This window comes from Ambystoma mexicanum, chromosome 2p (assembly GCF_040938575.1).
Source record: "Ambystoma mexicanum isolate Mex_15411 chromosome 2p, UKY_AmexF1_1, whole genome shotgun sequence".
NCBI classification, from domain to species: domain Eukaryota; kingdom Metazoa; phylum Chordata; class Amphibia; order Caudata; family Ambystomatidae; genus Ambystoma; species Ambystoma mexicanum.
In genome coordinates, this window is record NC_090923.1 from 1071869731 (window position 1) to 1071895593 (window position 25863).

A 25863-nucleotide genomic window follows, 5' to 3' on the forward strand; every position below is an offset into this window, starting at 1 on the left:
CATGTTCCAATTGGACAGGTAATTTGGCTAGATGGAGGAGGAGTCTGTGGGCTCCAGTGAGGGATTAAAAGACTGTCTATATTGATCTTGGAGTCTGCTCCCCTCTCCACAATGGGCGTTAAAGTCACCACCCAGAATGATCATGGTGTCTTTAGCTGTCGCCAGCCACCCTTCAAGAAGCCCATCAAGGCCTTCCAAAAAAAGGCCTAAGGGCATGCTTTGCCAGATTCCAGTATACGTTCACCAATGGCTAATCCGAGCAGTCCTTGAATGTATTGTTTACTGCCAAGAGACCTTCCTGAGTAGTAGGTACCTCGTAATGGGAGCACTTCATCCCCAGGTCAATGGCAACTACGAGCCCCCCAGATGGACGGCCCGTGTGCCCCCTGATAGCATTTTTGCAGTAGGTGTGAAACCCCTCCAAGACAAAAGGACTTGTGGCCAGAGTTTCCTGCAAAAAGAGGACATTCGATACTCCCACCCAAGTATGGAACCCCTTGGTTAAATTGGAAAAGCCACAGACATCCCATGATGAGAATTTACATTCCCCAAACCAGAGCTTGTTTTTGGACTGTTTAATCTTTGAGAACATCTGTACCGCAGCCTCCAACCAGGACCAGTTCTCCAAGGCAACAGTTTCATTGAATGACAGCATTGGTTTTTGCGTGATAGAGATCACATCAGAGGAAGAAGGTTGAGGGGTCAGGAACTCAGCCAGGGTGTTTGGGTCATGGAGATCGAAGAGATCGTAGCACACCACTTTCAACGATTATCGTTCCCTCCATACAATTTGTGCGATCAAGTTGGACTTAAAGTGAAAAAAAAGACCGGTTAGTGCCTGATTTGGGAAAGATCACACTTGTGATATCATCAGAACACAAAGCATGCAGAGACAGGATTGCCTGAAAGCCTCTAAGCATCTGCGATCTGTTCATAGATTGGTGGCCTTCTGACTGTAGAACAAAGTCCCAACCCATAATGATTCCCTGGAAGATATCAGCCCTATGTGGATCTGGAGTCCCATGTGCTCAGGCAGCATCGTCCCGGTGCAGACCTCACCAGAATCCCTTTCCCGAGATGGTAGAGCCATGACTTCCGGGGCACCTTGCTGAATAACCAGCAGTTTGAAGCCGTGGGGGATTGCGTTAGTTGATTGGTCTTGGTGGGGGGCAGAGGGGATTGAGTGGAATGAAGATTACCAAAAATGTCATCTTGCTTTGTTTAGTGTTTTTTGATCTCTTGGCTCTCTGTGGCTGAGGAGTATCACCTCCCGATGGATCCTGGGTCGCAAGGGGAGGTGGCAGAGGTTCCAAAGCCAGATCCTTGACTTGTGTCCTTTCCTGAGAGCGAACTTAGAAGTCTTTTTTCTCTTGTTCAAGTTTGCAGCCGGAAGATTCTTTTATTTTCTTTTTCTGTTTCTCTTATATTTTTTTTGGCATGTAGCTTCCTAGGCTGTTGCTGTTAAGTGCTCTTGTGGATGTTGAGAGGAGATGGCTCCACCGCATCCTTGTGCTCTGTCTCACTGAATGTCTCTTGAGTGTCACCGACAACCTGCGCTAGCGCCACCTCGCGTTGGTGAAGATCTACCAACACTGTGGGAGTGTCGGGAGTAGGGCTATGGACTAAATTAGTCAGAGTTTGTTGTTCCGGGGCGGGTGATACAGGAACTTTCCAGACATCCTCTTCCGTGCAGACACATTTAGAATCAGTGGAAGTGCACGGAGGAGGTTTTTGCCCTTCCATTAACCTAGTTATTTTGGAATCCAACATGCCCAGGTAATATCCTTGATGTTATCATATAGCCTAAACATGGATTCTAGCACCAAATTGAGTGCTTAGATCGATGCTGGCCCAAGCAAGTCCGTCCGTGGGAGTATCGGAGTCCCTCCTCATTTCAATGTTTCTGAGCGTAAAAAAGTCGCCAGTAGGAGGCTGTTTTAGAATGAATTTAAGAATAGAATTTGCGTGAGGGGCTTGTCTGTCCCTTCTCCCTTTCCTTGCTTGCTTTCGTTTTTAGGCAGTCTTGCGCGCCACATGCTTCCCCATGCAACTGTCCCCTCTCCGCCTGGCCTTCGTGCCACGTGCGATCCCTTTGCAGTTTAAGCCCAGCCCCCTGTCTTGTGCACCACGTGTGTCCCCACGCAACTTGCCCCCGCTTCCCCGGCTTTGCGTATCCTTCTCAGCGTTGTTCCCCATGCAACCCAGGCCTGCTTCCCTCCTCTCCTTCCTCTTCAGGCTCCCCTGGGCTGCAACCAGTGTATTGTTCCCTGCTTGTGTCTGCATTCCACGCCACATCGTACTGCAACTAGTGTACTGTCAATCTGTTGCATCGCTTGCATTTAATCTTACTTCCAGGTCGCCTTAGATTACTAGCGTGTGCGTATTTTGTTTTGTAGTGTGACCATTGTATTGTATACTTGTATTCATCATGGGCATCTCTCTTCTTCCCCTCAAGGTCCCCTAGGATTACCAGTTTGCATATACTGTATTGTACTTGCATTCTTACGCCCTTGATTACTATTGTAGTGTACAATTGTTGATTGCTCTGTTTTCTCCACTCACTCCTCTAGGGCCCCCCAAGGTTGCAGTGTTCTTGTTCTGTGGTGTACTTACGTGTTGCCCCCTCAATTGTGTGTGACTCCTCTTGTGCCACCCTCCTTTTTTGCCCCTCTTCTGCCCCCCTCCTTGTCTGCTCCTAGCGTGTGCCCCCCCTAATCCCCTTCTGCCTGGACTGGCCCCCACCCCTTACTCTCCGCCTCACACCCACTATGGTGCTCTGTTTCCCCTATCTTTAACTGCTATTCTATCGACTATTCTATCCCTCTCACTAGGTCTTGTAGGAAGAAGCTCAAAAGGGACATCCTGGTCTCCAACCCAGGCATCCCTATCGCTGATAGCTACACCAGTGCTTCCTCCAGACAGACCCTCACAAACATCCTCTTTGTTGTTCCCTCTCCACGCCTATGGACCCCCCATATGGTCTCTGTTCTCTCTCTTTTTTCCTCCTCTCCCAATAATGGTGGCACCTGGTGGGAGACCCTCTTGGCCCTCTTCCACTCCACCAAGACCATCATTAATGTCTACTTAAATGGCACCGTCTTGGTCTAGGGCCCTCATGCCAATCTCTTCCTTTTCGATAGATGCTTCCCACGTTTTATGAACTTCCTTCCTACTCCTGCTACTCCTCCCTACTCCTCTCTGGCTCTTCCGCCACCTTCCTCCTCCGCCACCTCTCTGACACCCTCCACTGCTTCTCTGGCCGTTCTGCCTTCTCCTTCCTCCGCCACCTCTCTGGCATCCTCTTCTTCCTCTCCGAGTACCCTGCCATCTCCTCCTTCCTCTTCTGCCCATCCTCGGGCACCTCTAACACTCGGGCAGGGAGTACCTCATGCCTGTACCCCTCCACGGAAGTCTTGCATAGGTGGCAATCTGTACCACGTTGCTATTCTTAACTCTCGCTCGGTTGTCAATTACTCCTCAGACATCTGCCATCTCCTTGAAGAGCTTGATCTGGATGCATTTGGTTCACAGCCAGCTCTGTCACGAGTTTTGACACTCTCCTCCCTGATGGCTACAAGATCTTTTCTCCGAACCCAGAACCAACCGTCCTGGAAGTGGAGTAGCCCTCATCTTCCCGCAGTGGATTCCTATGCAGGCCTACTCCTCCTTTGAATGCCTGGTCAGCAGGCTCTCTCTCTCTCCTGGCCTCTCTCTGACCGTGACCACCATCTATAGGCCGCCTGGCCAGGTCACCCTCTTCCTCTCCGAGTGGGCTGATCTCTCCTCCTCCCTCCTTGCCTCTACCTCTCAACTTGTCCTCCTCAGAGGCCTCAACATCCACTTGGATGCTTCTAGCCCCTCGGGGCTTTTTCGCAACCTCTGCCACTCTCTCTCGCTCTATTCTTCCCTCTGGCCTGACTCACTTTGCAGTGCACACCCTGGATGTACTGATCGTTCCAGACCTCCCCCTCTCACCACTCCTATCTTTTGGACTGAACACTCTCCTCTCAACTGTCGTTCTCTGCCCCTCCGGTTAAGCTGACCCCAACACTTCCACCCACCTTCTCGGTCATCCGGCCCTCGAAGCGTGTGTCAGTGGAGCCTTTCGCTGCTACTTTCTCGCCTCATCCTACACCTGCGGCTGACTCGCACTCTGACACAGCCCTTTCTAACCTTCATCTCTAAATCTCTTATACTGTGGATGTCCCTGCCCCTGTCATGAGGATCCGTTTAAAGCCGGCATCCAAGTGCAACTCTTGGTATGACTCCGACCTCGCCTCCCTTAAGCGCAAGTGTAGGGTGGTTGAGAGGACGTGGAGGGCATCAGGCTCATCCCCTGACAAACTGGCCTGCCGCCTGCTCCAAAGGCAATACAGACTCTGTCCTTGCTAGGAAGAGAGCCTACATACGAGCCCTCATCTCTGCGTCCTCTAACAACTCTGACAAACTTTTCATAATCTGCAAGGAGCTGGCCAATCCTGCTGCAGTCTTCACCTCTCCTGTTCCCTCCCAGGCCCTTTACACAACTCTGGCATCTTATGTCACCACTAAAACTCTGGACATCCTGTCCACTCTCCCCTCTTCCTCTCCCCCTCCAGGCTCCTCTCCAGCCATATCTCTTCTTCCTTCCTGCTCCTTCTCCCTGTTCATCCCTGTTGTTGTTTCTAGACAAGTCAGATCTACGAAAGTATGGTCAAAGCCTTGGCTCCCCCTCCTCCTCCACAACCATTAAGGACCACATCGACACCCTTGCTCCAGCCTTGGCCAATTTCTGCAATCACCCTTTTGCCACTGGAACCTTCACCTTCCACCTTAAGCACTCCCTTGTGCATCCCCTCCTTAAGAAGCCCTCTGCCGATCCTTCCTCTCTGGCAAACTACCGCCCAATCTCCATCGCAACGTTCCTGGGCAAACTCCTGGAAAAGCTTAATCTACATACTGAATCTGTAATCTACATACTGAATCTGTTGGTTGTTTCCATGACCACCAGTCTAGCTTCAGAGCAGCCAGAGGCATGGAAACTGCTCTCCTGAACAGCCGTGAAGACTTGCTCTCTACTCTAGACTCTAACCTTCCTTCTGTTCTCATTCTCCTTGATCTATCCTCTGCCTTCGACACGATCTACCACGTCATTCTACTCAATCGTCCATGTAACAACCTGGGTGTCAGTGGTCTGGCCCTAGCCTGGTTGACCTCCTTTGTCTACGATCGACCCTCCCAGGTCCAACTTGGGTCCTTTCTCTCCTCTATCTCTCTACATGTGGTGTTCCCAAGGGGTCTAACCTCTTTCCCTGGCTCTTTAACCACTACCTAGCACGGTCTCGGTCTTACTGGCAGAGTCAGAGAGGTCCTCCTCATTGGGACACCTGCTCCCGCATTCCCTCTCTCACTCTGGCCGCCCACCCTGGGCCTCCTAACTGCACCTTCCTGCGAGGCTACGAACCTTGACGTCCTCTTCAACTCCACCCTCTCCTTCTCTCGTCACATCTCTGACGTCCCTAAGAAGTCAAGCTATCGGCTGTACCTCCTCAGAGGTATTCTTCCTTTTCTCACTTTCCCCCAGAGGCTCCCTGTCTCCAGAGCCCTGGGTCTCTCTAGGCTGGACTACTGCAACAGCCTCTTTCTAAATCTACCTGTCTGCTTTTCGCCCTTTACAACTAATCCAGAACAGCACTGTGAGACTTGTATCTCTCCAGCCCTGACATCTCTCCACTGGCTCCCTGTGTCTGCAAGGATCCCGTTCATGACCCTCTGCTTCGTCCACAAGGCTTTCTGGGGCCAGGGATCACACTACATCCAACATTCTCTTCCTAAGAATCTTCCTTCTCGAGCCCTTTGCTCATCCACCTTCAACTTTCTGAGGGCCTGACGCTTCTCCAGGCAGAGAGTGGGAGGTAGACCTCTGGCCTCGTCTGGGGCCTCCCTCTGGAACAGCCTCCCTGCCTCACTCAAACTTGAGCAGGACCACCTAAGGTTCCGGAAGCGACTCAAGATCCTCCTTTTCGCTTCTGCTTTCTCTCTCCCTTGCTGATGCACCTGTCTGCTGTGCAAACTGGTTAACTGGCCACCCACTGAACTTACGGGACCAGGCTCCTGCACGACTGGTTACCCTTGCACTGCCTCCAGGCCTCCCAACGACTTAGGGACTGTATCTGCAACCCTGCAGTCCCATGACTTCCTGCACGCATGAGCCACCACCCTGGAGCACTTGCACGTTCATTGCACTCTTCCCTCCCCGTTCCGTCCCCCCTGCACTTACGGGATCTGAATGACAAAAGGTCTAGTAAGATTGTTGTTTTGTCCTCCTTCTGTCTTCACTTGTTTGTTTTGTCGCGCCTAGAAACACTTGTGTATAGGCACGTTATAAATGACTTATCAGAGCATATCTTTCATGAACCCTAGGTATGTTCTTCATGAGTCCTCACTTGAAGACTTGGTAACAGCAACCTATAGTGTTAGGCAGGGCTTTCCACGAAGTTACTCCTCACAGGAGACACACTAGCCTATAGTGTTAGTTAGAGGTGTCCACCAAGTTACGCCTTACTCACAATAGTAACTTTACAGACCAGCTGTGGCTCCACTATCATTAGGGGGTGTTGGGTGACCCTAAAGTACTGTTGGTCATCTGTTAACACACGATAAACGATTGTCCACAAAATATATATGCTGAAAAAGACTTTTTAGAGTCAAATAAAGCATCAATAAGTATATCCCACCTGATGTTTTGGGTTCTTGGAACTGCCACTAGGAAATAGAGGAAATGAAGTATCTGGGTATTCACTTGGTCCGAGATTTGAAAAGAATGGCTGAATTCAATGTATCATAAATATTGGAGGTGATTAAAGGAATTTCTTTGGGGGGAAGGTAAAAGGCTGAAAGTTCCTAAATTTATTTGGACATGTCCTGTGAAGGATGGGGGATTTGGATACCCGATCTTGATGAATTATTGCACTGGCTTTGTCTTGAAGAAATCAACCTCTTACTTCTCTGATATTATCGAATATGTTCCCAATTGGCATATTATTGAGAGTGCCCAATTTTCACCTTACACTCTTAGAGATATGTATTCTATGTTGAAAGTACCGTCTTCAGTGAAGAAGCTACCTACTATGTGCCCTACTAGGGAGGCGTTATTGTGCTTTATGGAGATTGACGGTGGGAATATCTGGATGCATTATGATGCATCTTTGTGGCATAATGCGAGTTTACAGTTGGCGAATAGGCCCTTATGCAGGAAGAGTTGGATCAGTAGCGGCATACTTAGAATTTGTGATGTGTGGCTAAACGATCACATGATCTCCTTTGACCAATTGAGAACGTCTTTTGGGATTGGGGCTAGAGAAAGAGGACGTTATGATGCCTTGAAAGCCCTCTTGACTGAAAGGACAGGGATGTTGGGTGGGGTCATGAATGAGAGACCTTCATTGTGTGAAATTCTCCGCTCTACCTCGTGTGCGGTTTCCACGTATGAGGTTCATGCCGATGGAAGGAACGGATGTAGAGGCTTGGGATAAACTTCGCCAGGCTTGGATGAATTACCTTGGTACGGATATCCCTATTAAGGAATGGGTCTATTTACTTCATGTAGGGGTGCAAGCAAAGATGGATTTACAGCTGCGATATATTAGACAAAGGGTCCTCTACAGATTATATTGGACACCGTCCAAGATGGCTAAGTTGGGGCTTGCGGATTCTGATTCTTGTTGGGCTTGTGGATGTGGCGGGGGTTCTTTGATGCATATGTTATGGATGTGCTCAAGAGTGTCTGATTTTTGGTCTGGTGTATTGGATAGGTTAGACCTTGTGATGAAGGCGAAACTTCACGCACTTTCCATTCGACAATATTATTATCCAACAGGGGAAGGAAGAGGGGACAGGGCTAGGGAGAGTGCAGATTGGGGTAATAGGGTTTTGGTTTTAGTGATGAAGCAGATATTACAAGTTTGAAAGTCTAGAAAGAAACCAGATGTGGAGGAATGGCTATTGGATATGCAAATCTTGTCAAACTATGAAAAAGGTATGCTAATTGGACAAGGAAGGGAGGGACATTATTCTCGGCTTTGGGGACCTTTTAATGATCTATACGGTTGAGAGTGCAGGTTCCTGTGTTTGGTTGTCTGTCCCTTGGGTGGGGGATGTTTTTATGGTGGTGGGGGGGCTGCTAGTTGTGCGTTTTACTGTCTAATGATATTATGAGTTTTGCAATTTGGACATAGTGTTGTGATATGGTGATTGTTGTCCTGATTTTGTTTGTTGTTTAAAATGTTAAATGAAATGATTTTTAAAAAAAATAAGTATACCCATTTGCAGACATGTACTAAACATACGATCATGTATTATCAAAACAGGAAAGGGTCTGTAAAAGAACAAAAACACATTTAAAGTCAGTAACAAAATATTTTTACAGATAAGTACAATTGTAGCGACTTTGATAGGTTTTTAAGAAGTGGGAAGCAGGAATTTCTTTACACAGAAATGCATATAAATTTGCAGGTACATAGTAAAAGTCAACTGCGTGTTTCAAAAACTCATAGAACACAATAAGATCAAGAATTAAGTGCACATTTAAAGGAAAGGAACATGTTGAGGTATTTCTAGTGAGTTTTGAAGTTCAGAAAAGTTTGTCCTTAGAAACCAACATGTCAAAAGTCAATCACTTTCCAGTTACAAGAGTTCTATGGGAACTGTAGAAACTGTGACCTCCAGACTAGTTGAAGACCCATGTCTAAAGTCCAGAAGCCGTCAAACATGGGTCTAGAATAGGGGGTTGTAGAGGTGTCCGGAGAGGATCAGAAGCAGACAGTCGCAGTGGCTGTACCTTGGAAGATGCGCTGCACATGAAGGTTGCAAGGACTAGAGTTGGCCACTAGTGTCAGGGGTATGGGCTGGGGCAGACCGGGACGCTTTGGGCGAGGAAGATGCTAAGGGGGCCGGAGCAGGAGGATGTACCTACATTTCCCAGCAGGACTGGGGAGCTCTGTCGTCCGGGGAACACACAGCGGCAGCTGTAGGTAATTACAACAGGCTTATTAGAACACCAACCACCTGTGCCATGTGTGGATTATTGCGAATCAGCACAGGCGGTTGCGTCGGCTGAGGAAAGACACAGAGTGGGAAGCTGAGACGCCAGATGAATGACCTGGAAAGGACTGACCCGGGGAACGCAGCGGTGACTGAATGCTTTTCTCTTGACGACGCTCAACTTCTACTAGTCCGGGTAGTCCCGTGGGGCTCCCGGACATAAAGCGAAGTGGCACGCTCTTTGCTCTGGCAGTATTATTATGTCGGAAGACTGAGGATTTCCCCTTGAACTGCTGCAATTAAGATTCTAGGCTGGGAAATGTTTGTTTACTTAATTTAACACGCTCTGAGTCAGGGAGGGACTGAAAAGGGCTACGGGTCCGCTGCAGCAAGCAGATTCTCGTTTGAGTTACGTATGTGGGTGTGCTCAGATAACACGCACCAGTTTCACAGGACATTATTAATGGCCACCCATGCTACAGGCCAGTAAGCTGATTTATATTCATGTCATGCTTTGCTTGCCCTTGAGGCCATGCGTTTGTATATTCATATGGGGAATATTGGCTGCCACGTGGTTACCTGTGGTCTTGACATCAGGTGCCTGTGCCAACCACGGTGGGAGGGTCAAATCCATTTGGCTTCTGTGGTTCAGGGGAGAGTGTTGATGCTCTCTTCCTTTCTGAGTTTGACAACTAGTATTGGATTAGAGGTCGTAGGATGTTGAAGTTCTTTGTAAAAGGTCCACGGTTTAAGGGTGCAGTGGTAAATGGAGACATCCTGTTTGACAGGTTATGGTTCCAACGCCTCCTGCAGAGACTGTATACAAAGCCCCTGGGCATAAAAGGATGGTTCCAGTGACAAAGTCTGCAGACCCATGAGAGACTCCTCCCATGATGGCAGACCACACTACTTTGGCAACAGCTAAATAACATATTACTACTCTTTTGGTTGCTGGTCAGTGATGCTCTGTGCACTTCAAGACTGGAGACAGATGATGGGCCATTGATGAAGAATGGCTGCAGTAGTTCATTTCTAGATGTCCCACACTGGAGTAGAAGTGTTTGAACAGCAGTATGACACTCTGTTACTGTCAGCGAAACCAAAATGGTGGGAGTGTCCGCTGAGCAAAATGTATGGGCCTTACAGTGTAGCGCATTGTCTGGTGAAAGTACAAACAGAAGATGAGTGCTGTCCGGCTCCCCACCCTTTCTCTCAACCTCTCTTGCCCATAGGTCAGGCTAGATAACAGAGAAAGGGTAACGTAGCAAGGCTATGAGCAAATGTACATACAGAGCACATTCAGATGCTTCAGCTCTGTGCAGAAGTAGTTTAAATGCATGAATGCCATGGTGCCCCATGATGCCGGCGCTTCAAACCAGATACCCCTCCTAATGCCGAGCCACCACTGCTGATACAACCGCCAGGTAAGTTTCCCCCGGGCCACGGCGGTGACGGGTCCGGGACCTGACAATTGGGACATGTCTGGTAAACGGTCCTGGTGTTATATCGTGGAAAAAAAAAATTTGGGTCAGAAAAAGAAGGTGATCCTACAGGGTCAGAAGGGAAAGAGGCATTAAATCGTATTGGGGCTTGTGGGAATCTCAAAAGGGTAAGTTTTGTAGGGTTTGTAAGAATGGTAGCTGTTGGTTACATTTGACAGGGAGTTTGAAAAATGATAATCAGAGGGACAGGATTGTTTGAGTTCATGAGGCATACGGGAATAACTGGGATTGTGAAAGGAACACGGGATTCTGGGACCGATAGTGTTTTTTCAGGGTGGACTGGGTGTTCTGAAAAGAATAATCAGAAAGACTTGAAATAGAATGGTTGAGAGTTTTCAGGTAGACCTTACCCAGGTGATCCTCCCTGACTGGTCCACCCCTAGGAACTGGATCCAACATCAATGGCTGTGTCCTGGCCACCTGAATAAGGGATTCTCAAGGTTTTACTGGGAGAACACCCTCTGGTTTCTCACAGCAGTGGTAGCCACCATGCCATTACCATGGATTTGTCAGAATTCGAGAATAGTGGCGATGATGGATTTAGTTCCTCAAATTCAGAGTCTACCTCGTACTGCAGGATGTCGACAGGCATGACTTGCGAGTACGGCATCTGGGAGATTGGTGCCGTGATTGGCTGAGGTTGTATCCCACCCTGTTCCACTGACTGGCGCTGCAGGGCTTGGTGGACTGGTTTCGTAGCGTAGGCCTGTGCACCCTCTGTTGACTGTGTTGGTGGGCTTATTTTGTCCACATTGGTCTGCTAATGTCAGCAGTGGAAGCTTGTGGAGTTTCCTGACTTGGTTTGCCCTTTTACAAGCGGTCGTCAACTGGTTACCTGTCGGTGACGAGCGTTATTCAGTCTTCGAGTTGTTCTCTGTTGACGAGTGCTTGCTTGTGGACGAGTGTCTCTCCGTCAACGAGGATGGTCCTTTAGTTGGATACCCACTCGTCAAGGAGCGTTCTATCGCTGACCATCCTTCCGTCGACGGCTTCGCCTTCGAAGCTGGCTTCTCCTTTTCTGTCAACGACTGAGCTGTCGTGAGTGCGGGGTCGGTGATGGAGTGCGAGTTGTCAACAACTGTGCTGGCGGATCCCCTGTCACTTCCTTTTTTGATGACAGCAGTGCTTGGGTTTTTGAAGCGCACTGCTTAATTATTTGTTTGGGCGTTCTAGAAGGTCTTTCTTCAGACTTTGCCCCTTTTGCCATAGGCTCTGTGGGGGCCACTAGGCTTCTAGAAGACTCCGCTTCTGATGGAGGGTGATGGCCCTCATTTAGCCAGCACACATGGTGTCTCTGCCTATCTCTTAACGTTTTCGTGCTGAACCCCTACCGATTGCACACTCTTCTGCAGAGTGGTGTGTGTACAAGCAATAAATGCATCCAGTATGCTTGTCCCCCTCAAACGTTTTTTAGGCCGCAGATGGCACAGACCTTAAATAGGGACATCCTCCCTTGCATTCTGTTTTCCCCTTACTAATCTGAAAAGAGGAGATGATCCTGTAGATGTATTTCCACAACTTGAAGTTGATAATGTAGTTGTAGAGAATTCTCAGGGAACCAACACAAGGACTCCTTCAAGCATGACATGCAGTTAGAATCTGAAGGGAGGCTGCAGGGGAGGAGCTACATACTCGACATCCTGTTGCTGGGGACCGAAAGCATGAAAGATACCAATGCCGGAGAAATGGAGTTACAGGTAAGAAACGTACCCCTTCTTCATCCCAGTATTTTGTGAATTCTGGGAACAGAAGTCCATTGTGAACGAATGACTTATTGAATTTGGATAAGCATGTTTAAAAGATTTTGATGGCAATTCAGTTCTGATTGAAGTGGAATGGAGAGCAGTGATTTCATCACATTGGCAAAGTAGAGCAATGTTAGTAGGTTGGTCAGTAGATTTGGTAAAGGAGTGGATACATGACAATGGGCCATAAACCTCCACAAACATCAAAAAAATCCAAATCATCCAGAACAACGCCCTAAGAGCGGCATTAAACATCCTGAAAAAATAATATATATCTCTACCGCTAGGCATACTATCCACTGGCTTCCTGTTTTAAACTGAATCAAATTCAAAACCCTATACATCAAACACAAGTGTATCTCCAACACAGCCCCCAAATACCTCGCCAATAAAATCACCAAACCCCATTCCAAGAGACCCACCCGAGCCATTACCCCTCACCTCCTTACCATGCCCAAATTCAAACGAGCCAAAGCAGGTGGCGTAGCTTCCCAGTATTGGCGGCTAAACAATGGAATGCCCTACCTCTCACACAGATCAGATCCCTCGCTATACTCTTTCCGCAAAAAGCTGAAAACCTGGCTCTTCACACAAGACCCCCAGCCTCACTCTACCTGACTGTGCCACCTTTATCACTGATGTGTTACTGGCAACTCATCTACACATTGTGATGCTGTGTGATCTATGTACTGTAACCCGCACCCAGATACCCCTGGTTTTGGTGCACTAATAAAGAAATAAGGGTTTCAGACATGGGGATGTTATTTTCGAGGGGAAATGGGGGATACCATGTCTCATCCAATTGAGCCATGACATCTCCCCGGAGGCTGTCTCCTCCATGTGATCCTCCCTCATATAGGTGCCCCCAGGGTCAGGATCAGGTAGCGGCTGCCGGTCCCCGGGCCACATGGGAGAATGGTTACCGTCAGGGCATCAGTGATGACTCCACCAGATTCAGCACGATACTCAAAAGCATTATGGCATCCCTTTAGCCATAGAAGGATTAGCAGTATTGTTATTGAAACCCCTAATGCCGACAACCAATTCCTCCTATAAATACAATCAATACAAATGGGAAGACTACATCTTGGTGGAAGGTGGACCACTGGATCAACCTGTACCAGAGAGAACACCTGGTGAAATTGGACTGTTCTTGAATTTGTCACCGGGGCATCTATTAAGTTTTCCCTTCATGTATCAAGACAGAAGTATTTCTTTTTTTATGCTGAAAACGACGAGCCCAATGAGTTATCGCCATTCCCCACAGTGTGCTGCACCATCTTGGAAGTCCTTGGATCTGTGGCTGTTGCTGTGTGGCATCCTGCTGTCTCCCGTTATCTTGAGCTTTGTCGTTCCAGTCTGTGGATCACTCCGTTTCCACATGACGCATTCTGGGAACTGAAGTTCTCCATTAATTGTCACGTCTGGTTGTCTTACTGGGGTCTGCATCCTGCGACTCTCCAGATGTTTTGGACTGAAATTCCCATCAGGACAACCAAGCATAGTAAATGGCAAGGAATAGTCTGAGTGAGTTGTAGTTCCAAACATCTGGTTGCAGACCCCTGAAGAAAGTTATTGAGTCTTTCTGGGGCACCTGGTGCGTGAACATGACATTGTGCCCTACATGTGAGCTAAGCTCACCAGAGAAGGCTCCTGGCAGACAATTTAAAATCACCTTCTAGGGCGACTCGGGGCACTGGTCAGACCACCCAAGGCCCCCTGTGACCCAATCTCCTCCACATAAAGTGTGGCAAGTGCCAGTCACTCACCACATCGCACACTTATTTCTCACTCTCAAACCAGCACACATCCCATGCATTGGTGATTCCCTTCTCCCCTCTTGTTGCGATTGATGCACTACCAATCTCTGTGACGTTACTACGTGATGGACGCACCTGAAATGTTTATTCAACCGGGTGAGTTGTGGCTGTTGTTGGCGGGGAGAGGGGGATTTCATTTTGGACTATGTGAGAAGGGTTTGGGTCTTATGGGAGATGGCATGGTAGACATATGGGTGAAACGAGCAGGGAATCTGGTTGCTTCCCCTGACCAGTGACTGCAGGATAGAACTCTGGGTGAAAAGAGCAGGGATTCTAACGCCTGCTCTGACCAATGTCTAACAAACGCTTGACAAAACTCCTTGCCCTTCCTCGATGGGGCCTGCCCTGGTTGGGCAAAAGTCCCAGCAGGCCACTAAGCATAACACCTGAGCATGTTAGTCAGGTTTGAGGCATTGCTCAGCCTGCTAACCAACATACCGAGGTGGAATGGGAGACTACAGCCCTCAAAATTCAAGCTGTCCTTCCACTCAACGGTAGGGTTTTGCCTCCTATAATCCTTAACATTGTAATGTCTTGAGTTTCCACACCACGCCTTTCCCCTCATCTGCCAGTTTGCAGATAGTTGTTTGGTCAGTCATTGAGTACAATGAGAGAGAGTGGGGGAGAGAAAGAGTGAGAGAGATGAACGTCATTGGGAGCGAGAGAGATGGGACCGGTCTGCAAATGACCAAGGGGGTAGGAGTGCAGAATGGAATCGCAGGCTGGTTTGACTTGCAAGGCCTTCTCCCCTTTCTCTGACTAAGCGACTCCCCTCTAAGATCTCCTACCACCTTACAACACACACCCAACCCCTCACCCCCCAGAGACAACTAGCATAGGCCTAGCCATTGGTACATCAACACTAACACAGCCACGACTAAGCTCTCCTCTTTAGCCCTATCACACTCTCCAACATCAGCAGCTAACCAGAACCAAAGTGCTGTAGTCTATCAGATCTTGGGCTCTTATTTATGGATACCATAGTCCAAGGTTTCTCCACCAAACCCATACAAAACAGATTGGCACTCTGGAACCGGGTACTTCAAACCTGCGCTCATCAACGCCGCAGGTTTCGCATCTACCTTTCCCACTAATGAGCCCCAAAACCATGCGCAACACTCACAGTAGGGCGCTATAAAAGACCACTTGCTTTACGTTATTGATGGTCATATGATTTTCTCTTCCTTGGTTTATTCCCTCCAGCAGTGATATTACTAAATTGTGTGATTTGTTTCCATCATAAACCGTACTCCCTTTTTCTGCACCTGTATATATTAACATCAACACTTGAATCACCACCCACCAAGGAAGTGGAAATGCTGATGCTCAAACAAGACCGTAGGGCTTTGCTTGCCTACATTGCGTGCGTCCAAAAACTACTTGCACATCTTCACTGGTCTGAAGATACTCAGATGGTGTTTTCCTAGCACAGACTCTGGGATTAAATCCAGAATGCCCTACTATAGGTGCAGCGCAACCCAACAATCTAACTGGGTACTTTGATGTGATCAGTGAATCAAGTATTGTCGAGCCCAGTACAAGAACACTGAAAGTATTCAACCCTCTCAACTTTTCCATTCAGCCTGCTGGTTCTCACCAAGACCATAGTCATGGAGGATCCCACACTCTTGGAGATTGGATAACTTTGCATTCCACTCTTTCCTGAAGAAAGGCATACGATGCTTTGATGCTCTATTTTGGAAACAAAATAAGCTTCATCCGGAAACGCCCAAGCTCTCGGATAGTGGGGAACTCTTCTTTGAGCATATCTAACCATCTTTTGTGCTTTCTCATCAAATATGGTATCCCCACACAAATATGGACCCATTTGAGTTTCTAGGAACTACAGCACTGGTGGCAGTTGTCGCTTTCATTGACTCTTGTACCACCTAAAATTACATCAATCAGTTTTCCTGGAAACATGTGATACCAATGTTCTTGAAGCGTCCGCCCACGCCAATCCATTCCGTAGATTAATCCGTTACCCAATACTTTTTGAATGCACATTCAGGATCATCCAGGGTTGATTTTCTTTGGGCTCATTGATTCACTCAACCTACAAGTTATTCTGGGAATTGCTTAGTTGTCTTGGCAGAATCCCAGCATCAAATGTCGTATGTAACAAGTGACCTTTTACTCTGTGCAATGTCAGCCAGCCTCTGAATTCATCAAAGTGCCTGTGATGGCCATGGATTATGCCACTCTAGTTCCTTCTGAGAATGATAACCAAAGCTGAGGTTTTCTCACCAGGGGAAGCTGTCAAACTACCCCTGAGATGGCGTGATCGATCTCAAACCCAATCAGACAATTCCACACAGGCAAATTTACGCTGCCCATGGAAGAAGAAAGTGTTCTTCAGATGTATATGGAAAAAAACTCTGCAGGCTCCCATCTTTTTCATAAAAAGATTTATCTGGCAAGCTCCGTCAAACATTGGCTGCTGTCGTGATGGAGTAAGGAGGATAACAGCGTGGCTTCATTTTGGCTATAGACTTTACTTTTATTCAAATAAAGAAAAGAACCTGCCTCTCCCTATTCCTGGAGGGATTTTCCCTACCTCAACACAGAATAACTTGGATGCTCGTTAGGATGTAAGTCCAAACCAATTTACCGTCCTCTGTCCAAACCAACTACTCTATCCCTACCATTAACAAACGAAGAAAGGAAAGAGTTCAATTAACTCATTATTCAAGCCACCAGGAGAATGGCTCCCTTCTCCAGCATGGGGTCTGGCATGGATTCACATGCTCATGATTATTCCCCGTCGTCAGGCCGGGAATCCTCGGTAAAGAAAAATCAGTATCAGTTTCGTTTCTGGTCTGTCGTTCTCAGTAGTAACCAATCACTGGTCTCTGGGTCATACTGCCCCCAGCCAATGACTGCCCTCTCCCTAAGCCCCGCCTCTGGCAGCCATCTTCAGATTTTTTGCCGCACGTTCAAGTGTTGGGAGTCCTTGTGTTTAGCTCTTAAGCTTTTGCTGCGTTTTTGTGCTTTTTCAAAGAGAATTTCTCATTTTTCGATCAAATAGAGCCTCAGGCTCCACCGTCTCTACATCCGATTAACATGGATCCGTGTCGGATTTTTCTACGCCCCTCAAGGGTGAAGATTTCGTCGAGTTACGCTTCTTGGAGGATTCCAGAAGTTTCTGCAGCCTACCAGAACATGGCCTAGGAGAAAGGAAGCTCGACGCCAGGAAAGCTGTTCAGGGTTTGCCCTGGATGCCAGCTGCAGAATGTGTTCAAGGAGGACGAGCACTCGCAATGTCTCTACTGCCTTCATGAGGACAAAATGCACGTGGAGAAGGACTGTGCATTTTGCAGGAACATGTCGGAACGGACCATCAAAGACCGACACCTTCGTCTCTCCAACTGGCTGGAAGGAAAGAGCCCGTCGGGTGAGAAGAAGTCGTCCGAGCGGTCTTCTAAGTCCTGTGAGGGCGCCCCGGCGACGGGGGCCCAACAGAAGGCAAAGCACTGCGAGTCTGCGGGCACTGGGAGTGCCGAACGGTCGGGCTCCTCGGCTGCCAGGCAGGATGCACCCTCTCCAGCGCTATCAACCACGAGCCAACGCTCTGGCTCAGGGAAGAGGAAGACCGAGAACACGGCGAAGCTTCTGGAGAGGCCCCGGTCAAGCTCGAAGGATCTGGCCGAGGGGGAGCGAGGCGATGACCCTCCCGCCAAGGTGAAGGCCACAGGCCCACACAAGGTGGTAAAGGCCTTGATTCACCCGGCCAAGGCCTCTATCGAGGAAGTCGTAGCGGCCCTGGCGCAGCCTGTGGAGGCTACACCAATGGAGGCGACCTCGGGGCCCAGAGTCTCCCTGCCTCCGCATAGGGAAGCCTCTTTCAGACCCATCGAAAAGACCCCATGAAGACCCCGGCGGAAAAAGAGGGGGTGGCCGGTGGCCATTGTGGACACGGACACAGCATCCGAGGAGGAGCTGGTAGAAGTCTTAAAGGGCCTCGACGAGGGCGTCGAAGAGGCCTGTCCCCATGGGAGGGATCCCGATGAAGGTGACGACGAGAGTGACAGTGGCACCGGCGAGGGTCCTAGTCACCTGTCGCTCCCGGAGCCGCAGGATAACTCAGCGGCCATTTTGTTGGCGATACAATCCTTATGTTCGGAGATAAGGACGAGATTTCCCTTAGCACCGACGGAGGATCCGGAACCAGGCTCGATGGAAGAGCCAGAGCCAGGCCTGGCGGGAAGCCCCACCGAACAAGAGAAGACGGATCCATCCAGCCCCGCCTTTTCAGCCCTCGCGGCCTGCTTAGCCTTTACCCACGTCCCCCGTCCCTGGGGATGACATGGGAACGGACACGGCCACGACGGGTACCGACAACGACGGCGGTGACGACGGGATGGAGCTCCCATTGCCCCCAGCCCGGACCTCCCCGCCCGACGAGATCGGATCTTTCCATGGAATGATCGCCAGGGCATCCAAGCTTTTTCAGCTCTGCCCCGAAAAGAAGGAAGGTTTCCTTTACCAACGGCGCGAGGCCAAGAGGAAGACGGTCCTCGTCGTGCCTCTGCTGGATGAGGATGGATGGGGGACGAGGGTCTCACCCTTCTCAAGAACCCGTCTACGACGCCTGCCAAAAGGGATCGGTACGAGAAGAAGTACCGGGTCCCCGACACGGCCCCTTTGTGCCTTAGGGCACAACCGACCCCTGACTCGGTCGTCTCAGCGGCGGCCAAGAAGAAAGCGGTGTGTGGGGGGGCATCGGCCTCAACGTCAACTTCCCCGTCGGACGGCAAAGGAAAGAAGCTGGATGCAATGGGACGACTAGTTATCTTGTTGGTGGCAACAACGATTAAGGCGGCCAACGCCCTCGCGATCGTGGCCCGCTACGACAGGGAGTTATGGTACAAGGTCGCCCCGCTGTTGGACTTCCTACCCGATGACAAGGGGGCCGAGGCCCTGGAGATCTTGCAAGAAGGCGAAGTGGCGTCGGACCACGCCATTACGGTGGCAACGGACATTGCCGACACTGGTTTCTGCCAGATAGGCAATGGCGTTTGCCTTAGACAAGGGTGGCTCAAGGTGACGGATTTCCGCCAGGACGTACAAGTCAAGGTTTTGGACATACCGTTCGACGAGAACAATCTGTTTGGGAAAACAGTGGATGAGTCCCTCCAAGCCATCAAGGCGGACACGGAGACAGCTAAGGCCTTAGGCGTTCTCCGGCAACGAAGGCCGTCCTTTCGGAGCACCGGAGGCAAGCAGGGTGCCTACAAGGGATTCGGCGGTGGCTCCTCTACGTACTGCCAAGCGGCCCGCTCCTCGTCGCAGGAAGCCTATAGAGGACGAGGCAAGTCGAGTGGACCCCACCGTCATCGCCAGGGAGGCCAAGGCGGCAAGGCGTCCTCCAAGCAAGATTGAACTGACAGCGGTGTCGGGCCCCCACCGAAGCACCCCGGTGGGAGGCCGGCTGGCGAAGTTCGTCAGCGTGTGGGAGTCCATCTCCAATGACCGTTGGGTGCTGGACGCCGTGGCCCAGGGCCACGCCCTCGAATTTCTAAAAAAGTGCCCCCGCATCCCACCCGTGGCCAGGAAGGAAAATCACATCCCTCAACTGCTGTTGGAGGTAAGGGCGATGCTCAAAAAAGGTGCCATCGAGCTCATCCCGAAGAGGCTCTGGGGCTCCGGAGTATACTCAAGGTACTTGAGTGAAAAAGGTGACAGGAGGATGGCGCCCCATCCTGGACTTGCGACGACTGAACAAGTACATCAAGGCACAGAAGTTACGGATGGTCACCACGTGCTGGGACAGCTGGAGGAGGGCGAGTTCCTGTCGTCGTTGGATTTGGAGGATGCGTACTTCCACATCCCATTCTAAAAGGACACCGAAAGTTCCTGAGGTTTGTGGTCCAAGGACGGCACTACCAGTTCAAGGCCCTCCCGTTCGGATTGAAGTCGGCACCCAGGGTGTTCATCCACGTCTACCCCTACCTGGGCGACTGGCTCATCTGAGCAAGGACAAGGGAGCTCGCCGTAGATCACACAGCGAAGACCGTCCAGCTGCTCACGGACCTGGGATTCTCCAACTTTCCCAAATCCCACCTGGTCCCGTCACAAGTCGCACTGTTTCTGGGAGCCAAGCTCGACACAGTGGCGCGTCTGGCCTCGCCGTCGGAGGAAAGGACGAAGGCCATCCTGGGCAAGGTGCAGCGTCTGCTGGCCTCGGACGTGTCCAAGGTGAGGTCCATCAAGTCCCTCCTCGGGATGATGTCCTCCTGCATATATCTTGTGCGCCTGTGCAGGCTTCGGATGCGCCCGCTGGATCCAAGCGACGGGCAGCTTTGAGGTCAGGATCCCGCTCAACGGTGGTGGGGCACCCGTGCTCATCTGACGGCAGGCAAAGACTTTCAGACCCCATCCCACCAGAGCACGGTGACGACAGATGTCTCCCTGGAAGGGTGGGGAGCGCACACTGGAGAACTTCACGCGAGAGGCCTTTGGCTACCGGAGGAGAAGACGCTCCACATCAACATCCTGGAGCTCCGTAGAGTGTTCTGGGCCCTCAGGTCCTTTCTCCCGTCCCTCAAGGGCAAGGTGGTGAGAATCTTCACCGACAACACCACCACAATGTTCTACATCCGGAAGCAGGGAGGAACCAGATTCCCCAGCCCTCTTCAAGGAAGCCCAGAATCTGTGGCATTGGGCCGTCGCCCAAGGGATGTTTCTGGTGCCCTTTCATCTGGCAGGGATAAAGAACACCATTGCCGACTCACTCAGCAGGGAGCTGCGCTCGTGCCACGAGTGGGAACTACATCAAGATCAAGTGGATGGACTCTTCCGACGATGGGGAAAAGCAGATCGACCTGTTCGCGACGGCGACGAACTCCAAGTGCCAGAGGTTCGCCAGCAGGTTTCCCCAGCCGAGGAGCATGGGCGATGCTTTCTCGTTCCCCTGGGACGGCCTGTTCCTATATGCATTCCCTCCGTTGCCGTTGCTGCTCCGACTCGTCAACCAGCTAAAGAGGTCCTGGTGCAGGATGATCCTCGTTGCACCGGCGTGGCTGAGGCAGATCTGGTTCCCAGACCTTCTGGACCTGTCAGCGTCCCCACCAGTCAAGCTGCCGACGGACGCGGATCTTCTCTCCAGTGAAGGAGGCGCCATACTTCATCACAACCTGGAGTCGCTGAACTTGCAGGCCTGGCTCCTGCAGCACTAGAGTTTGGAGGGTACGATATCCCGGCTGACTGCAGAGAGGTCCTTGCAAAGGCCAGGGCGTCCTCAACTCTCAAGTGCTACGGACATAAGTGGAAGAGGTTCTCTGTCTGGTGCCGTGCACAGAAGATAACCCTCTACAGATTACAGCCCCGCAAGTGCTGCCGTACCTACTGTCGCTGGCCAAGTCTGGACTGGCTCATGCCTCCATTAAGATACATCTGGCTGCGATCTCCCGATACACCAGAACCACAGGACGGGCGTCCTTGTGGTCCCATCGCCTGGTGAATGAATTTATGAAGGGACAGTTCCGATCGTTCACGCCGGTGAAGGCCCCTGCCCCGGCGTGGGAGCTCAACGTGGTGCTGACCAGGCTCATGGGGGTGCCATTCGAGCCCCTGCATTCGGCACCGTTGAAGTTCCCGTCGTGGAAGACTGCATTTCTTGTGGCCATCACCCCCCGCACGACGAGTGGGAGAGATCCAGGCCCTATCCTGCAAGCCTCCATACTTGACTTTTCACGACACGAGGGTGGTGCTGAGGACGCACCCCTCCTTTATGCCCAAGGTGCCGTCGGACTTCCACCTCAACGAGCCCTTGGTGTTACCTGTTTTCTTCCCGTCGCATTCGTCACCGGCCGAGAGGACTTTGCACTCGCTGGATGTGGCTAGAGCACTGTAGTTCTACGTGGACCGCACGAAGAGTTTTCGGAAGACATCACAGCTATTTGTGAAATTTGGACCTGTGAACCAAGGGAAGGCTCTCTCGAAGGCTTCCATTTCCATATGGCTCTCTGGCTGCATCATGCACTGTCATCGGTTGGCAAACCGGCTGTTGCCTGGCCGTCCGAGAGCTCATTCGACCAGAGCCATCGCTGCTACCACGGCGTTCTTGTCTGGTGTGCCCCTGCTGGACATCTGCAGGGCTGCTACGTGGAGGTCGATGCACACCTTCACAAGATTCTACTGCGTCGACCGGGATTCCAGGGAGGAGTCCAAGGTCGGCCAAGCGGTGCTGCGCAACCTGTTCGCCTAAGGTGAATCTGGTGAGGAGGTAAGAATTGCTTAATGTTGAGTTTTTGATGTAATGCTTAATGTTGAGCCTTTGCCACCTCCCGTTGGTTGTGCATGTGTGTACTGCTATGTATTCTTATATTCATGAGCATGTGAATCCATGCCAGACCCCATGCTGGAGAAGGAACAAGTTACTTACCTGTAACTGTTGTTCTCCAGCATGGGTGTGGCATGGATTCACATGCGAACCCTCCATCCTACCCCTCTGCGGCTCTTCACTTGGTCATACAGCCACTTTGCTTGCTACCAAATCTAAAGATGGCTGCCAGAGGCGGGGCTTAGGGAGAGGGCAGTCATTGGCTGGGGGCAGTATGACCCAGAGACCAGTGATTTGTTACTACTGAGAAAGACAGATCAGAAACGAAACTGATACTGATTTTTCTTTACCGAGGATGCCCGGCCTGACGACGGGGAATATTCATGAGCATGTGAATCCATGCCAGACCCATGCTGGAGAACAACAGTTACAGGTAAGGAACTTGTTCCTTCTTCCGGTGAAACAATCCAGTCTTAGGCTGTCTTAACAGCAGTCTCTTGCATCAGAGTCTGATTTACCAAATACACCTGGAGCAGGAGAGTTACACACTTCTCCTGGTCATTCTGGAAGAGTTTTGGAGACTGTCTCTTGATGGTCCTTTGTACAAGTCTTTAAAAGTCTCTTTACTTCCTTCTATGGATTTTCAAAAAACAGAGTTGAGACTTTATCAACTCTTGTTATTGCTGGCGCATTGTCAGGACCATTTATATCTTGACTATTGGGGGGTATTACTCCCAGACAGTTCTTGGTCCTTTTGATATCTTTCACATATGTTGGGTTTCCCACTGTGACGAGGGAGTTCAATCCCGAGGCACTCTGGAGATCTATGGTTTCTCGTGTCACCACTGTGACGAGGGAGATCACTCCGGAGGAATATTTGACTATATGGGCTCATTGAACCCCACCCAGTCTTCCTGCAACTCCTGTTACCTGTATCTTCACTGGGGAGCACTACTGGTTCTTTCTGGGGTCTCAGATCGCTGTTCTGCGTGTGTTCAGCGCATAGGCCTGCTTTCTTCCACTTGGTCTGAGCGGCTCCACAGAGCTGTTGCTGCAGTGGCCTAAACTTGTTTTATGGACCGCCCAGAGATGCTATGCCACAGCTGGATCCTTCCTGGTTCAGCAGCGAGTCGGGTGGCGCGCATGGTTTCCTTCAGCTTCTCCTTCCGAGACAGACTGTCTCTTTATGCTTCGGGCAGCGCAGGTTTGAATTTCCCAGGCCCTGCAGGACGGAGGCCAGCTTCCCTCGCTGCTCTTCCTCCTCCTGAACACCTCTTGTTCGCAATAACAAACAGTAGTACTTTCAGGTTGGCAGGGAGGAGGAGACCGTTGGGCCATGGGTTCTGGGAACAAGGGTTTAGAGGTTTTTTACAGGACAGGAGTTCTTATCCTCCTTTTTACCACCGCTAGGCGGACTATTGGGTAGCAGCCTCACCTCCCTAGCCTCAAAGGGAAGTGCTCTGCTCTGGGGAGAAGTGACGAGATCCCATGAATTGTCATAGTAGCTAAACCATATTTAGAATCCCTGTTTACTGCCCCTGCTTCAAACAAGTTTAAGGTGCATCATGGTATACAAAGCTGGAATTGTGTGGAGAATAGAATATGACATGGATCTGAGAAGGAGATGAGTGGAAGACCACCTTTAAGACCTACCATGGACATTTTGAGCACTTAGTCATGCCTTTCAGCCTTTTCAAGACTCCCGCTTCCTTTCAACACTATCACTGACACAGTCCAAGATATTTGGATGATTTTCTCATCTACTTCCATAATAGACAAGACCACATTGAATATGCACGAAGGTGCTACACAGATTACGCAAACACTGTATGTTTAACTAGAGAAGTAACACACAAAGGATATGGAGTTCTTGGGCTATCTTTGCATGCCCAACTGAGATGATTGGAACCCATAAAATGGACCAGATGGTGTAAGCTGTCCTGGAATGACCCACTCCTACCAACCTCACACAACAGCAGCAATTTGTGTTTTTCTTCAGCTTTTAATAACAATTTACAAGCCCTTAATAACTCTGAGTCTGTTTGGGATGTGGCACAAAGTCTTTGCCACTCTCAAGGATGCCTCCTGTTCAGTGCTAATCTGTGTCCAACCTGACCGTCAAGCCATTTTTTTAAGAATAGAGACCTTCAGTGGTTTTGTTACGCTCACCTGGCTCCCACAGGGGCATCGGTCGGACCCGGACAGCTGCGGTCTCCACCCACGTGATGCGTAGTGCAGCGATGACTGCTGGATCTGCCCTCCTAATCTTGTCTGCTTAACCCTGTAGAAATATTCTCCTACAAGTGGAGAGATGGATTTAGCCACTTGTGGATTCAAGTGATGGCACCCCCACAGTCCTTCCCAACTAACCACCTCCGAAATGCCCTCACAGCAATCTCACCTTATATTCTTGAAAGATGAGCTCTCCATCCTGTGTGGATTTGCAGGGGCGCGTCGATTCCAGTTACTTCACTGGTTTGAAGGCTCGGGAGAGTTCCGGAGAGTGTTGACTCTGAGGTTCCTGGTGAAGACCAGTAAGTATTAAGTTCATAGAGTTCAATATGTCCGATGTTCACTCTTGTTTCCCCCCTTCCTTTCTTGTCTTGCAGCTGACTCGTGAAAAGATGCTCTTGTGGCAGCTGGTGGTGCTCAGGTAAGAGTCTGTGTTACCCGGCGCTGTCCGGTAAATGTTGCATGAGGAAAACATGTTGTTTTGTCTCCACAGATGCGGCACGTGAAAATATGGAGCGTCACAAAAGGATGCCTCCGGTGGTAAATCAGGTAAGTCTATGGTGGCATGAATTATATTTGTTGGTTCCCTCGAATCACCTTGTGGTTTTCTTTTGTCTCCTAGGTGCCAAAGTTCGGCGAAGAAATGATGGAGGCAGCGCCGACCCGAAGGATGCTGTGAAGACTGGCGAGTATGGCGCGGCGCTGCAGCTGGAGGTGCAGGTGCGGCGCGTGCAGAAATGTTGTTCTTTACAGGTCTGGAGACAAGATGCATCCAGAATCAGGTGTGGAATAGAATTAAGTTTGTTTTCGAGGCGGGCGTGGCAGAAGACTGGATGCAGGCTGCAGGGACGGTGAGTGTTACGCTGCTGGATGCAGAATAACGCGAAGCGTGTGTTGCTGGTCGGTGTGGTTTAAATAGCCTCAAAAGTAGTCCCAGGTAAGAAGTCCCTAGAACCACACCCGAGTAAAAAATAGTCCCTGTAGAAAAATAGTCCCTTTCAGGCTTCATGTTGGATTGGAGTCATTTGCAGCATGATCTGCCCGAGGTAAGTAATGACTGATTCCTACTAGGAGCCTGGCGCCTAGGGCGCCAGGACTGAACCCAGATAGCCCCTAGCCGGGGCTGCTGAGGTTTTACTAAATGTCTAGATGCCTGCTCCCGGTGCTGATGGGCTTGGTCCGGATGCCTTGGGGTAGGCATCATGACCGCTTTTGTGTGCGCTGTGCTGTCCCAGAAAGGAAAGGAAAGGATGGGTTAT

The 25863-nt window shown here is 50.2% G+C and overlaps 1 protein-coding gene across 6 annotated transcripts in view; it reads left to right on the forward strand.

Moving 5' to 3' along the window:
- MUS81 (MUS81 structure-specific endonuclease subunit) overlaps nucleotides 1–25863 on the forward strand; it is a 1262762-nt gene that overhangs the window by 708177 nt on the left and 528722 nt on the right. The gene's annotated exons all lie outside the window — the stretch shown is intronic.